The sequence below is a fragment of the Grus americana genome, chromosome 19 (assembly GCF_028858705.1).
Source record: "Grus americana isolate bGruAme1 chromosome 19, bGruAme1.mat, whole genome shotgun sequence".
In the NCBI taxonomy this organism is placed as follows: Eukaryota; Metazoa; Chordata; class Aves; order Gruiformes; family Gruidae; genus Grus; species Grus americana.
This window is the reverse complement of record NC_072870.1, coordinates 11,973,649-11,988,126: the sequence shown is the minus strand read 5'-3', so window position 1 is coordinate 11,988,126 and position 14,478 is coordinate 11,973,649. Positions and strand designations below refer to the sequence as shown.

At 37.3% G+C, this 14,478-nt stretch overlaps 1 protein-coding gene across 22 annotated transcripts in view; it reads left to right on the top strand.

Moving 5' to 3' along the window:
* LYRM9 (LYR motif containing 9) overlaps window positions 1-14,478 on the top strand; it is a 42,157-nt gene that overhangs the window by 10,573 nt on the left and 17,106 nt on the right. For 9 of the 22 annotated variants that reach the window (XM_054847235.1, XM_054847234.1, XM_054847227.1 and 6 more), the window contains 3 exons: window positions 6,877-6,951; window positions 7,524-7,636; window positions 8,769-8,886. The exons of 2 other annotated variants lie outside the window; for them this stretch is intronic. The gene's annotated coding sequence lies outside the window, so the exon portion shown is untranslated. Of the gene's footprint in view, window positions 1-6,876; window positions 6,952-7,523; window positions 7,637-8,768; window positions 8,887-14,478 lie in introns of those variants that run through there. 11 more of the 22 variants (XM_054847240.1, XM_054847243.1, XM_054847236.1 and 8 more) reach the window with 3 other exon arrangements.

Sequence of the window (14,478 nt, the reverse complement as noted above, 5' to 3'; positions counted from 1 at the left end):
CCTTTTCTTGGTGTGGATTTTTGCTTGTTTTGACATACATCTTTTACATGGTAGCTATTGAAAGCCTGCAGATTTGCACATGGGCATGAAGAAACATGGGGTAGCTTTAGCTCCTTTTGGGATGTTAATTGACTACGGATTTCACATAGTACTAATGAAGGGCCATGTTATACACAGCTAAGCAAATTTATTCTGAAAATACTTATGATGGAGAATGTCATCAAAGAGGCACTCCAAGTACAACAGTCGTGTGTAGCTGTTGCATAAGTCTCTTGTCTGTCTGTGTATGTATGCCTGCTTACCACTGTGATGGCACTCTGAATTCCAGGTATCCTAAAGGCTGCTGGAAACTTTTCTTTTGCCCTATGGTCTTAATGATGTTCAATTTAATTAACTGTAAAGTGGGATGTAAATATTCTGTAAATGAGGCTCTGGAGTGGCATAGTAGCAGTCTGGCATTAAAAAGAAGGGGATGCAGTCTAAAGAGAAACTGTATCTGAGATGACGGTTGCAATTCCGAAGCCCCTGTTGCAGCCTTATATACCAATGTGTATGATGGAGATAGCTCTCTTTATCCAGCATCCACTACTTATTTTTGCAGTGTGATGCTGTGCTGCTCAGCAGACCCTAGAGGATCCATACAGCATCAAAGTTCTCATGTTTGTCACATGTAAGCTGTTCTGAATTGCTTCTGGTAAGTAGTTGGACATTCCTTAGGTTCCTGTTGTCCAGTAGAGGACTGGGATGTTCTCAATGAAGTGCTGCTTAGCCTCAATACTGTGCTTCTACTGCCCTTGTCTGCAAGCCTTGTCAATGTAATTCGCTACACAGGTTTGTGTGTGTATTTATTTGAGGGGTTTTGTGCTGTGTGTGAAGGCAGACTTGGTGAGAGCTAAGCATGTATCCGTTGTATTTCATACTCTGTAGCCACAGCACTGGCACCGCTTACATTCCTGGTGTGTCTCCAGCTCCTTAACATCACTGACCAAGTTTAAGAAAGTGGAAAGAAACTATGGTGCTATATTGATAATGGGAGTGGCAAGTGCAATCTAGCAGGAAAGCAGGTTACTCTGCAGCTGGAATGCAGACCAGGCTTCAGTTAATCCCGCCCTTAGCCAGAGAAAGGTGGTTTTAATCTATTTTTTTATGCATTTGGTTGGGGTTTTTTTCAGCACATATATATCTGCGAATGCCATAGCACTGCTACAGTCTTTTACTATCATTTGCCACATCAGCAGAAGAAGCTGTCCTCAGTCACTCAAGTCTAATCCCAAGTAGTGCCATAGGATCTTCTGACTTGCTCTGGGTTTACACAGAAGTAAATGACAGTATAACATGTCATTTTTAAGAACCTACTACTAGTTGTCTTAGGATTTTTTTAGACAGCTGAATTTCTTTTCACTCATGTTTAAGAGAAAACTAATTTGTTATGATATTAAAGAAGGAAAATTAAAGGACAAAATCATACAGGAAGCTCATTAAAATGGAAACACTGAGATAACTGGGTAATTGGGTATTGATTCTGTCCTCAACCCCTCATTCACTTTATCAGCGCTTTTGTATTAAAAATAATGTGTCTGCAGGATGATGCTCCAACATCTGTTACTGCTGAAACAAAATGATTTGCTTGTGTTTTCTTCTCTCCACATTCTACCAACATCTACATGTGTAGAACTGTCCTGTATATTAGTTATATCTATCACTGCTCCTTTCCAGGGAAAATGCATCAAAGGGTATGGAATTCTGTCTTCAGTTAGGAAGGGAATGTCTTGGTGTGGGATTTTGTGTTCCCATTCCATTTTATTAGGTATTAGGTGACTGGCTGTGAAACGGACTAATGTGAATGAGGACTCTGAGGGCTGCTAGCATGAAGCCCATGCACAGCTACATTGCTCTCAAGTGTGTTTATGTGAAACAGAAGTTCACAGGCTATGACTTGTCTGTCTGCTGAAATGTTACTGTCACCTTAGTGATTAAAACTATGCAAGTAATTTTCCTTATTTTCTGTTCTCAGAATGTTTGCAGGCACATCACCAGTTTTTTTTGAAAGTGTTCTACACTGAAAATGGTCGGTAATTGTGGTGGGATTTTGACTTTTTACTTTGATACAATAAATTGATTATAATTCTGTCTTGCTGAATGTTTGCCATTTCAATCGCTCTGGCTGTCATTCTGATAGGAAGCAATATATTTTCTTTGTTTTATGTTTTGGATGATTGCTAAAATATATGTGGTTGCACATGCCAATTTTAAGATTCAGTCTATGAATGTGACTTGCTTCTCCTTGATATTTGTATTATTAAAAATACAACTGCATAAAAGTTCATAGCAAGAAAATAGAAAAAGTTGAATAATAAATTTGAAATAATATTTGGCAGTCTTTTGTGATCTCTATCATGATGTTAATTGTCTTCCAGTGTTCAAACTGTGCTCTAGTTGGGAAAGCACATGCTTAAATCATTGCTATCCAGGAAAATGCTTGAGCTTAATTTTAAGCATGTGCATAACTTATATTAGTTAACTGACTCATAATGATTTGCTTAAATCCTATCTAGTGTTAGACTGACTAAATATCTCAGAATTGCAATGTAAATACTGCAGTAAATAAGATAAATATGGGTGTTGGTTTTGCTGTGAACTTATCACTGATTTTTACTTCTACAGTAATTTTTATGGTATACAGTTGAAATCAGAAAAGAATGGAAATTTCAACTAATTTTTTAATATGCTGAAATGTATTAAGTTACACAAAAGAATCCATATTATAGTAATCCTGCCTATATACTGGAAAAGAGTACCCAGCATGCATGGCAGATGGTTTCAAAGGAAATCCTCGAGAGCTAGGATTAAAAAGCAATTTTCAGCAAGTTTAAAATGGGTCTCTATATTTGGGTCACAGATATTAACTCTTTCATTGCAAACGAATGAGGGAGAAGTCTTGTCGGATTATTATGGAAACATTTCTCTCGATAACAGCTGACCAGTGCACACTGTGGAAGAAAGAAATGAGAATGTCAGTTGATTCCACTTTTGATACTGTTCTAACAACAGTGGGAAGTGGAGTTGTGATATACAGAGACAGTGGTGTTGTGCAAGTAAATGGGAGTCATCGTTTGGCTAACCAACATTGGCGACCCTTAAAAATAATGTGTATATGGCTTCAATTTTTGTCTGCTCACTGAAGCATGCTTACATAAAGACAAGCACAGTTTGAAGAACAAAATATAAAGAATGATTTTGTTGTTCTGGATCTGCAAAGTTGGATTTTTCAAGGAAACCCAAGGTATAAAGGTACCTAAATCCCACTTTGCTTCAGATCTCTGAACTCTCTTCCTGCCCCTGCCAATTTTCATTGATGTCATTGGCCTTTGGATCAGAACTTAATATTTTTATGCTGCCGTAGAGATGTGTGGGTAATCCTCTCCTCTCTCCTACCCATCACTTTTTATTTTAAACTTTCTGATAAATAATTTTTAGAATGTTAGAAATGGCAGATTTATACCTGTTTACACTTAGTAAATTATACTTTATTAAACTGTAAAGACTTTTCATATAGTGTTTTTATTCCTTTTGGATATGGCAAGTTGTCTGATACCTGATAAATAAGAAATCGAACAGCAATACTTTTTGTTCAGTCATAAACAGGAATGAACATGGTCTCCAAGTTTTGCTTGGAAATGTGTCTGCATTTACAAACAGAAAGCAAGCCAAAATTTTTCTCAAACATGTTTAGAGGCACATTAGATCTTTATTTTTTTTAAGAAAAAGGTTATACTATAAAGTAAACAGTACCATGCAAAGGTTGTTCCAGGCTGCAATTGTTTCTGGTGGCGGTGTCTGAACATCCAGAGATATTATCAATATGATGCATAAAAGTGATTGAGTGCAGCTCAGCTTTGTATTCTAAGAGCAAGAGAAGACACTGGGCTTTTAGTTGGTGTAAATAGCACAGCAAGCTGGCAATTATTTGCTTTAACTAACTTATACCAGCTAGTAAATGTTAGGAATGTAATTCTTTCTTACATCAGTGCTCCTTTGTACGCTTCTAGCAGCGTAGAGGAACCTCGAGTTTGACATGAATTAATTTCTCTTATAAAGACTCTTCTATTTCCAAAGTAGAAATTCAAGTTAGACCTTAAGCAGTGTTTATCACTAAACAATGAAACACAGCAACTGATACTATTTTATTGTGTTCTCAAAGCTCAACTGGGTGTACTTTGAGTAGATTTGGAAAGCTTTCTGAGCAAAGGTGCCTGATGTTCTGCTAATTGAATTATAGAAGTAATTGCTGGTTTAAATTTCAGCCTATGGGGAAGTTAATTGCATTGCTCTTTGGCTGTTATATTGGCTACACGTTAACAGCGAAGGACAATGTACTTCTGAAAGGGCATCACAAATGCCCTAGTGGGAAAACTAACTGCAGGTATATCTCCAAAATGTTAATTAGCAATGCTAAATAATAAGTGTTTTCTGCAGGACTGGTCCAAGGTAGATATCAGACATCTTATCTGCTATTCAGAAAAGAAAATTTGGATGATGAATGAAAATAAGCTTTCAGTGTTCAGTTCTTGTACCAAAGCTAGAAAGCTAGACTCAGGACTGGCTTTTAGTTGAATCTGTACTAGGTCCTTGTTTTACATGACCTCCTATGGGAAGTTTACCTGCATGCATCTTCATATGACAAGGCCTAGCTTGGTGTGGTCTTACCAGGTGTGTTTTGTTTTAACATAATCTGTGTTTCAGATGATTATTCCAGTAAAAGGGAAACATTTAGTCTCTTTAATTGTAACAATTGGCTCTTAAAACTCTCAAGGCATCAGGACAAGGAGTAAGCTTAAGAAGTGTTTGAAGTGGAACACAGAAGTGGGTTAGTGGATGTTTGCAGAGCACTCCTCCATAGCATGGGAACAGCGTGGAAGAGAGCTTTGAAATAGTTGTTACATTAAAAATTTTACAAGTAAATGGTGGCAGTTAGTATTATAGGCTAATTAGAGACAAAATTCCACGTTTCAGTGTTAGAGATGAGTAAGGAGAGAAAATGTGCTATCAGGAACTTGGAAGTGAAAGTAACTTCTGTTTATGTAATAAAAGGGAGAAGCAGTAAGGGAATGTGAAGAGAAGACTAACATACATGAAGTAATGGTTTAGGAAAACATTTTATAGCATAGATGAACAATAGGACAACACTGGATCCAAAGAAAAGGGCACTGGATGTGCAAGATGCAGATGGAGAATCTGGATGGCAGTGTTAACTGTGTGAATGGATTAGAAATGCTTTGTCTCAGATGCCTTGCAAGAAAGGACACATAGGCTTTAGCTGCAAACAAAGCATCTCCTATGAACATGACCAAAGTGAGATTATTTTTTTGAATGCTTAATTCTTGGAACCCATGTTCCCAATGTAGTTATGTCATCAGAGGGCAACTGAGTGCCTAAATTAGGTATCAAAATCGAACATCCCAAGGTGTTGTCAACCTTCATGTGTCATCAAGTTATGATACTATTAATACTTGGCAGGGAGGGAATGTCCCCCATGGCAACAGTTATCTTTGATCTGCATGTTTGTAAATGTAGTTCAGAATTTTGCCTTAGATTTTTCAAAGACTTGCATCTTTCAAAGGGAGGCATGATGGATCCTTTCAGATTCTTCTGTCATTGCTATCTTCCAGGACTTCTGTTTCAAGTGATTCTTGAAAGTTTCTGAAGTACCAGATGATCTGAAATAAGACCTGATCCAGATATATTTGGATAGTCAGAGCAATCCATTCTCTTGACTTCAACAAACTTATGATCAAGTTCTAAATAAAGGAATTAGTGTTGACTTTTTAAAGAATTAGTTGATTTCCTTTACTCACCATCCAGTATTTGATAAAGTAGGGGTTTCTTGTATTGAGTCAATTGTCCCATGGGTCAAAAGCAATTTTTTGTCAGGGCAAAACACAATGGAAGAGGTGTAAGCTCATGCAGGTCACCAAAAGATTAGACAGACAGGTGGAAAACAGAAGCCTGAATTCTCCTGTTAGGGGCCAAATGAGTCATCCAGAAACTACACCAAGGTGCACCTCTGAAGCAGTGTGTGACGTGGTTAAGATGGTTTAAAGAGAATACTGTAAAAGGGAAGATTCTTCTCAGATGTTTGTCTGCTAGAGCTGTAAAAACATTCTACTTTGGTTGTGCATTGTTTTCAGTTACAATAATAACTCTCAGGGAAGTAATTCTTAGTTTTCTGCAGCCTTCTTGGAGATGATCTTTGAAAGTAAAGATCAGTACTGCAAGGTACAGTGGTGTTCAAGAAGTGATTCCCTTTGCTTCTTCCTGCAGAAGTGTGCTTGAGCATTTTCAGATGAGGTTGCACCACTGACAGTAGGAATGGAAATCCAAATAACCATCCAGGCCTAATACTTCTTAAATTTTACTGAGGAGCCACCAGGCTGTTGTAATGTTGATAAATGCTTTTTCCCAAAGCAATGTTCTGCTCTCTGATAAATATGTAAATCTCTGAAATTATTATGTCACTATATAGAGTTCTGAATGCTCGAAACTATGGCTCTTTAAAGTAGTTAAATGCTTTCTTACCTTCAGAAACTCTTAACAGGAAATATTGAAGGTTCAGTTCCACTGAGTGCTTTGGAATTTCTTTCTACTTACATTTTTTTAGTGTATGTTAAAGTGTTTTCTGAGTAGATTACTGAAAGCAATAACCTATTCATATCAAGGCCATGAATTCATGTTTAATCTAACTAGTTAGACAAAAGTGAAAGCTTACATACTGATAAATGGTGATTATAGATGGGCTTCTCTGCACTTCTTTATTGATGGTACTTTAAGTTGCGAGTTGAGGAAGAACAGATAATGAAAATTGATTCTTCTCCACAGGTCTCTCTTGCTTACTGTTGGACTTCGACAGACCTAATCTGTGAAGATAATTAAAGTTCCTTTGCTCTGAATGCTGTAAGTGACTCTTTTTGTTGTTTTATGGAAATCGTTAGGAGCCTGTTTGCCTCACATGGGGGGGAAAGGTTGAAAATACCAAACAAAAGGTAGAAGTGAAGTTGCTGCAGATTTGTTATATGACTGTATGTGTTTGCAGGAGATATTTCTAAACAGCATTTTGTATTCAGGAACACCCTGTCCCCATTCCAGCCATGCTGATAAATGCAGTAGCAGAACCTTAATTGCAAATTGCCAGTAAAGATACCAGAAGAAACAGTGTTTTCATACTTCTGTCAGGACAACAACTAGATTAGTAATCTCAGCATGGTGGAGGGAAACTGTTGTTGCTGTGTGTATTGTATTTGGTTGAGAATAAACACCTGAAGTATCAGTATGGTATGTTAACCAGAACATGTAGAGAAGTTGGAGGGGTGATAAAACTTGTAAATGAAAAATTGTCCCATTGGTAATGACACAGGGCAGTGGCCCTGTTATTTAGCATAACAGTTATTTAGCATAAGAGTTGTTCGAATTTCAGGTGCCATGATAACACAGCAGAAGACTTAAAATACATTTTTACTGTTTCATAGACTTCTCACAGGAGCAGACTTGCCTGCTTCAAACCCTGTAAATGTAGAAGTGTGGCTTCTGGAGCATCTGGGATAATACCCCCATAGGACATGGAATCCAGCAATTGTATCTGGTAGGCTGCTGCAGGGAGGCAGAATGTGGGTAGGAGGCTGGAAACAGAATGCCATGTTTTTGACCTTGTTTCAGCATCCCTTTAGTTTCCTTAGGACATAGCTCTCTGCTGATTCTATAATTAATACTTACGCATGTTTCTAATGGCACATCTCTTATTTCTACAAGAGTGTCTTTAAAACACTTGATATTCTTGAACCAATGAAAACATGCGAAGAGCTTTTCATACCCCCATTTTTTCCCCAAAGCTGTGGGAACAATTTTCTGGCTTGTACAACAAAGAAGTTAGACCAAATTACATAGACAACATCTGCACCTGGCTCACGTATTAAGTGAATATTTGGCATAGATGCTAACCTACCTTCTGCCAAGAGAGCCTTGCCAATACAGTTGTTCAGGGATGAAGATGTGATAATGTCTCTTCGTTTTTGGTTCACCAAAGCTATTTTCTTGATTTGTCAAAGTCAAAATGTTGTTGGAAAGGAAAATATCTTTTTACTCTTCAATCTCTGATATTTATTAATGGTTAATGAAACTTTTTCTAACCAAGCATGTTAAGATTATGATGGTGTATCACTTTAGTTCCAATGGCAGACACATCACATATGGGTTGCCATTTTGATGGCATTGAATGGTAATCTGACCCATAAAAACTGAAGCATAATATGCAAACTGATTTTTTTCTGGCCTGCCCTATTCTTGATACCATCTGTGTTAGGATGGAAATGAGCCTGCTCAAAATGTGGTCTGCCAGTTTTAAACAGAGTGGTAGTGCCAATCACAGATGGATTTAAAAGAATAGCCTCATGTGAAGAAGAGAAGGAAGATTCTCTTCAGAGCAGGAAGCTTCATGTGAAAGCATATTATGTCTGTTAAATCCTGTGGCCTATGGAACATCCATCAGACCTTTCTGTGAATTCTTCACATGGATTAAGTAAACTAAACTTACTTTCTAAAAATCAAAAAAACCCCCTCAACTTCCAAATGTTGCTCTCCCTCCCACCACTGCCTTCTATTACTGTCATCCATAACAGAATACAGTGCAGGAAACTGATGGGATCTGATCCTATCAAGTATTTGCAGTGTATCCATTCAGCAACCAATGACAGTAAACTGTTTCCTAAGTTTTGTAGATATATATGTTTAATCTGCTGTATGAATCCTGTTGAAGTCATAGCATTCAGAGCCCTGGGCTGCCATTTCTGAATTCCTGTCTTGGACAATTAACAAAAATCTATGTTGTAGGTGAAGGTGAGTACCTATCTGCTGCAGGTGCATCTCAGATCAAAAATTAAGATATTTAAGCACATAATTTTCACTGTAGTCAATGAGATCTCAGTTCTCTTATACTCAATTATGGAGAGCCTGTGCTCTGAAGTTAGCGATTCAATGACCTTGTCTTATGTATAACCACAAGTGTCTTGGTACTATTTTTAATCCAAAGAAACACATTAAATGACTTTCACTAGTTTGGAATATGGTCTACGTAAATCTTGGGGGGGTGGGGGTGTTAATCTCTGTAAATCGATTACACTGTTTGAACGACCATTTGATTTTGCAGTAAGGAAGCATGTAAAAGAGGGTACTCATCGATGAATTTCATGTTCATGACACTCGAACATCCCTCTCAAGTCCTCTTTAAGCCTTTTATTTCCAGGCTAAATAAACACCAATTTCAGCAATGTCTCATCTGCTCCCTTTAATTACTGCTGTTGAGAGAAAGTTTCTGCCGATGCAAATGTGCTATTTTGTCATGTCACATCAAATTGCATCAGCCTTATATTTAGGAACAAAAAGAGGGGGAGGCTGAGACAGGATGTGGCTACAAATGGAACCAAAGGGTTTTCTTAAATATAGGCTGAAAATAGACAATTGAAGCAGTGATGCTTTTTCAAGCAAAAATCCATGAAAGGGAAAATCAAGTCTGTGACGATAGAAATGAAAAGCAGGGCTGGGGGTGTGAGAAGAGGGAGTTCTAGGTGGAGGCGTGGGCTGGTGTCAGGGAAAAGCTGGTGATCTTCTCATTTACGCAAACACCCTTTGCATTGCCAGATTGGTGTGAAGTGGTTTCAGAATGTTAGACCACATACATCTCCTTGTTCCTTCTGTGCTGGCTAAAAAAGTTACTAGCCATGCTTCCCTTCCCTCCATGCCACCTGCCCTTTCCTTTGATTATCTCCCCTTCAGGTATGAAAGCCAAACTCATTGATTGCTTCCCAACTTGACTTATTTTGATTAAAAAAAAAAAAACCAAACCTTTAATGACTGGTCTTTGCTAACTCAAATGTCTCAGCTTACCACAGTCACTTGCAGGAATTGTCCTAAATGCCACATAGCTTTATTCTCATTCTTACCTGTTACTATATGCTGCCTTGATGTAGGGATTGTTCGTTAGATTTTTTTTCTTCTCAAAACATTATCCAATTCCCAAGCCAAGTATGGTGCAAAATGGCCCAGCTTTATTCAGTTTTCTTGTGCTGCCTGTTTACATGGTGGTTGAATTTGCTAATGTTGGAAGTATTTCTTCTGGGTCAACCTGTAGAATTCTAAGTGTTTTCTGTGGTAGCTCTGTAAGCGGAAATCAAGTGGTTTGTTCTGTTATTTTTGCATGCATTTTGTAGGGTTGTACCTTACTAGATGAGATTTTGGGGTTATCTTTTTTCCAGTGGGGTAACCAAACAAATAGTAGTAAAGTTAAAGGAAGAACGTATCTAATGAAGCAGGAAGAAGTTGAAGGAGAAAAAAATGAGAGGAGACATACAATATTTGAGTCACATCCGGCAAAATTTACTCAAACCACGGTGGAAATATATGGAAGAAATAATTATTTTTCAGGTGCTTTGTATAGCATATTAAATTCTAGTAGCCTTGTAGGCCTTCAGAGTGCTAATGTACAGTATGTATGCAAAATAGCTTCAAACATTAATTGACCCTTAAAATGCTCTTGCATTGAGAGTTGTTCAAGGCAACTGGCTGTTACTCCTATGTAACTTTGGAGAAACTCTGCTACAATCATAAAACTCAAGCCTGGGTGTTCAGGCTACCAGCAAACATAAGGGGGTTTTTGTGGTTCAGTAGAAGTGTGCTGATTTACACCAGCTAAAGAATTTGGACTAGTGATTTTAATGTTGCTTTCAGTGGCATTTGTCTGTGGTAGAAAAAGAAAGTCCTCCGAATTAAGTTCCAATACAGATACAATACCAGTATTCTAGATTCTTATGCTGAACGTAAATTCATTTATGGCAACATACACTATTTCAGTTTATTTCTTCTAGCAATAACTCTCAGCTCACTAAACTAAAACTAAATAGATTGTGGTAAATAGGCATAGAGAAAATCTGCAGTAGCTGTCCAAATAAATGTAGGAGACTTCAAACAATCCATTACACTAAATTTACTTTAAAATGCGGTGTCTCTTGCCAAATAATATTTTTTAAAATTGTTATTGAAGAAAGCCACTTTGGTTATTCAGAAAATGTTAGCAGCTTCCCCATGGAAAACACTTTTTGCCCTCTCAGAACAGGGCAGAAAATAATCTATTGAAATCAAATGCATAAATTATGCATGGAATACAACTTGCTTTGAAATGATGAGTCTGATCAGAGCCTGATAGCAATTAAACTGAGTTCTGAAAGATCAGCTGTGTTTGAGAATTGTCAGAACTTGATGCGGATATGATCTGTAGGCGTGCTAGCAGCACCTACTTATCAAATTAGAGAAATACTATTCATTTGTTACTGCTAAGCACTTGGATTCTCTCCTCAGAAGTAACTGGTGATGTTAGAGGTAATATTTTTATTCTTGTCACCAAGGACAATAAAAATGCAGTGGAAGTTTAGAAGCTTGTGTATTTACAGCATTATGACAAATATAAGTCAAGTAGTATTTCAGGCTGAAGCTAGACAGGCAAAGGCACACAACTCTTCATGGTTACATATTGCTGGTCCTCCAGGACTGTAAAATATCAAAAATAGTGATGCTGTAATCTAAACTCTTAACTATTTAAATTCTTTACGCTAGGAAAATAACAACCCATGGTGCTAAATCCATATACAGTGAGGCTTGATGGAAACAAGGCAATGAAATATTTACCTTGGGCTTCATACACAGAACTGCAGTGTGTGGGAGTCCCTGCACTCCAGGTGCGCAGGCCCACAAATGGGGAACGAGTTGTACTACTGACAGCTTCTAGCCTGAGTAACAAGAGGCTTGTGTCATTGACTTGGCTGTAGCATTTCATATTTTGTTTTTTGGGATTTTTATTTGGTAAATGCATCCCTTGTCTGTGGCATCTAACTAGACCCTAACTGGGAGTGTACCAGAGTCTAGGTGTGCTTCCTCGAGGAGCGCAGGGAGGAGGCCAGAGTCCTGTAGAGAGTCTGGTTATACTTAAAGCATAAATCTGCATAGAATTTCTTCTTTTTCATTTTCAGTTTAATCCACTTCCCAAGACTTAAGACAATCACATGTGATTTTTTTCCTTCAATTTTTTAGTACTTTTTTAGTACATGAGAAAATTAAATGCCTTGGTAAAATATGTGTATTTTCATAGCAAAGAATACATTTCTATTATACTTTTTCAAAGCAAATCACAGAAATATTAAATGGGGAAGGAGAAAAATAGATGTTTGTTTTTATAGTTGGGATTTGTTTGTTTTGAACTGAATAAGTCTGAAAATACTAGATAAAAACTGCAGATCAAATGAAAAGACTCCATAAGCATTCTCCAGATTGTTCATCAAAAAAACCACCCAACTGACAACACTACAACAAGAAAATGTTCTTAATTAATGTCTTCAGTTAAAGGAAAAGCATTGTGGCTCTTAAATATATTATTAAATCTGTATTGTTTAGATAATAGGATGGGGAAAGACACTTGTGTTGAGTGCTGTGTCAAATTTGTCAGGGCATGTTTTAATTCTAGTTCACTTGCTGGATTTCACAGCTATTTGTCTGGGTATTGGGGTAATTTGGAGGGTTGAGTGAAGCCAGATGACTGTAATGAACTCATTTTGTCTTTGACTCATTCTGGCAAAAAAAGATGCTATTTATGGGGTGTTTTGTATTGTTAAGACTTCTGTTTCTCCTGTCTCTCAAACTTTCTCTGGGCCACTGTCTTTGCACCATCACTAATAATTACATCAAATTAATTCAGCATAATTGAGTTAATTATTAGCACTGGAGGTTAACAACATGACTTCAATTGAACCAAAGCTTTTATCCCCTTTTTCCTGAGGTTTCACAAAATGTAAACAAATCTGAATCACATATGAAACCTAAGGCAGCTCCATTTCCGTCAAGTGCTTTTTGCCAGTCAGAAGAACTGTCCTGCCATGTTCATTCCCTCAGATGGGTGTTGATAAATGTGCCGTCTACTGCAAAGGGAAGAGAATACTGTGGCATTCTGTGTCAACATCCAAGTACTTTAGAAAAAAGGAAATATTTTAATCACCCCAGAGCTATTCAGTCAAAACCAGAAAATAGAATAATCATTAATAAAAATTCAGATATATATATATAGAGGATATTGAACCTGGTTTAGCTGACATACATCAAAGAGAATTAAGACATGGGTTCCAAAGATTCAGAGGATAGCTGTTTGAATTAGGGATGCTATTGTGAATCACTGTGTAAGACGTAATCAATAGCATGATTCCGTATAAGGTGGTAGTTTGAGAATCAGAAGATATGGTTTCTATTCCCAGCTCTGCTATTGACTCATTGTGTGACTTTGCACAAGCTGCTTAATTTTTTGGAGCACAGTTTCTTTTCTCAGATATTTTTTCCTCTTAGAGATCTAAGAGGCTGGCGTTGTCTCTTTCTGCTTGTGCATCCATGGTTTAAGCATAGTGCAATGGGATATTTAAATCACTGGTGTCTTGATGTATGGCAATGGATTTCTGCACTGGGATGCTAAGAACTTTGCCTTTGAGGGTAAAAACAAGCTTTTACCTTCAGCGCCAAGGGCCAAAATTTAGATCCAACTCCTGCCTTCTGCAAAGTGCAGCGTGTTGGGTTTAATCTATTATAGCAAGAGCTCTGAGCTGGACACTTAGATCAAGAGTTCTGGCTTGAACTCAACTCAATAGACAATAAAACATATTTTTTTTTCCCTTAACTTCATCTCAGCCAGAGCTATAAATTAGTTAATATAGTTGGTGCATTGTGTGTGATCAATTAAAAGTAAGCACTGTACATCTGAAAACAAATGTTCTGCAGAGTTCTATAGAGTGTTTTTCTTGTATATTGTTCCGGCTCATTGATGAAAATATCCAAAAGGTGGGGGGAAGTGAAAATTTGAAAAAATCATGTCCCAGTTGTAAGATTTTTCTTACCTGGCCAATAGGATATCCAGGATCTATTTTTGGTTCTGCTATTGATATGTTATGTGGAAGATTAAGAATATTATTTAACTGCTTTCATTGTTTCTCTTCAGGGAAAGTAAGGCTACAGGTATTTGGCTTGCATTTATACTTGATTTGAGTTCTGAGAGTTCTGTATATGGTAAGGATTATTTAACAATGGATGAATTTTTCTGGGACAGACTTTAAAAGATGGATAAGTCTGTCTTGGTTGAAAACTGCTTACTTCCACTTCATCCCAGAAACCTGTGAGTCTGCTGCTGGCATTCTGATCCTAGGTTCAGTTGGTATCAGGTTGGAAAGAAATAAGATTACCTTTTGTTTTGAAAAGGTGCAATGCAATACTGCTAATAATGTATAACGTTATAATGCAGTGTTACTTACTGATCATGAGATGGTTATCTGTTTGAAGTAACGGTGGCTTTAAATTGTAGATGCCTCTGCAGTTCTCAAATTTGTAAGAATTTTTTCAAAACATCTG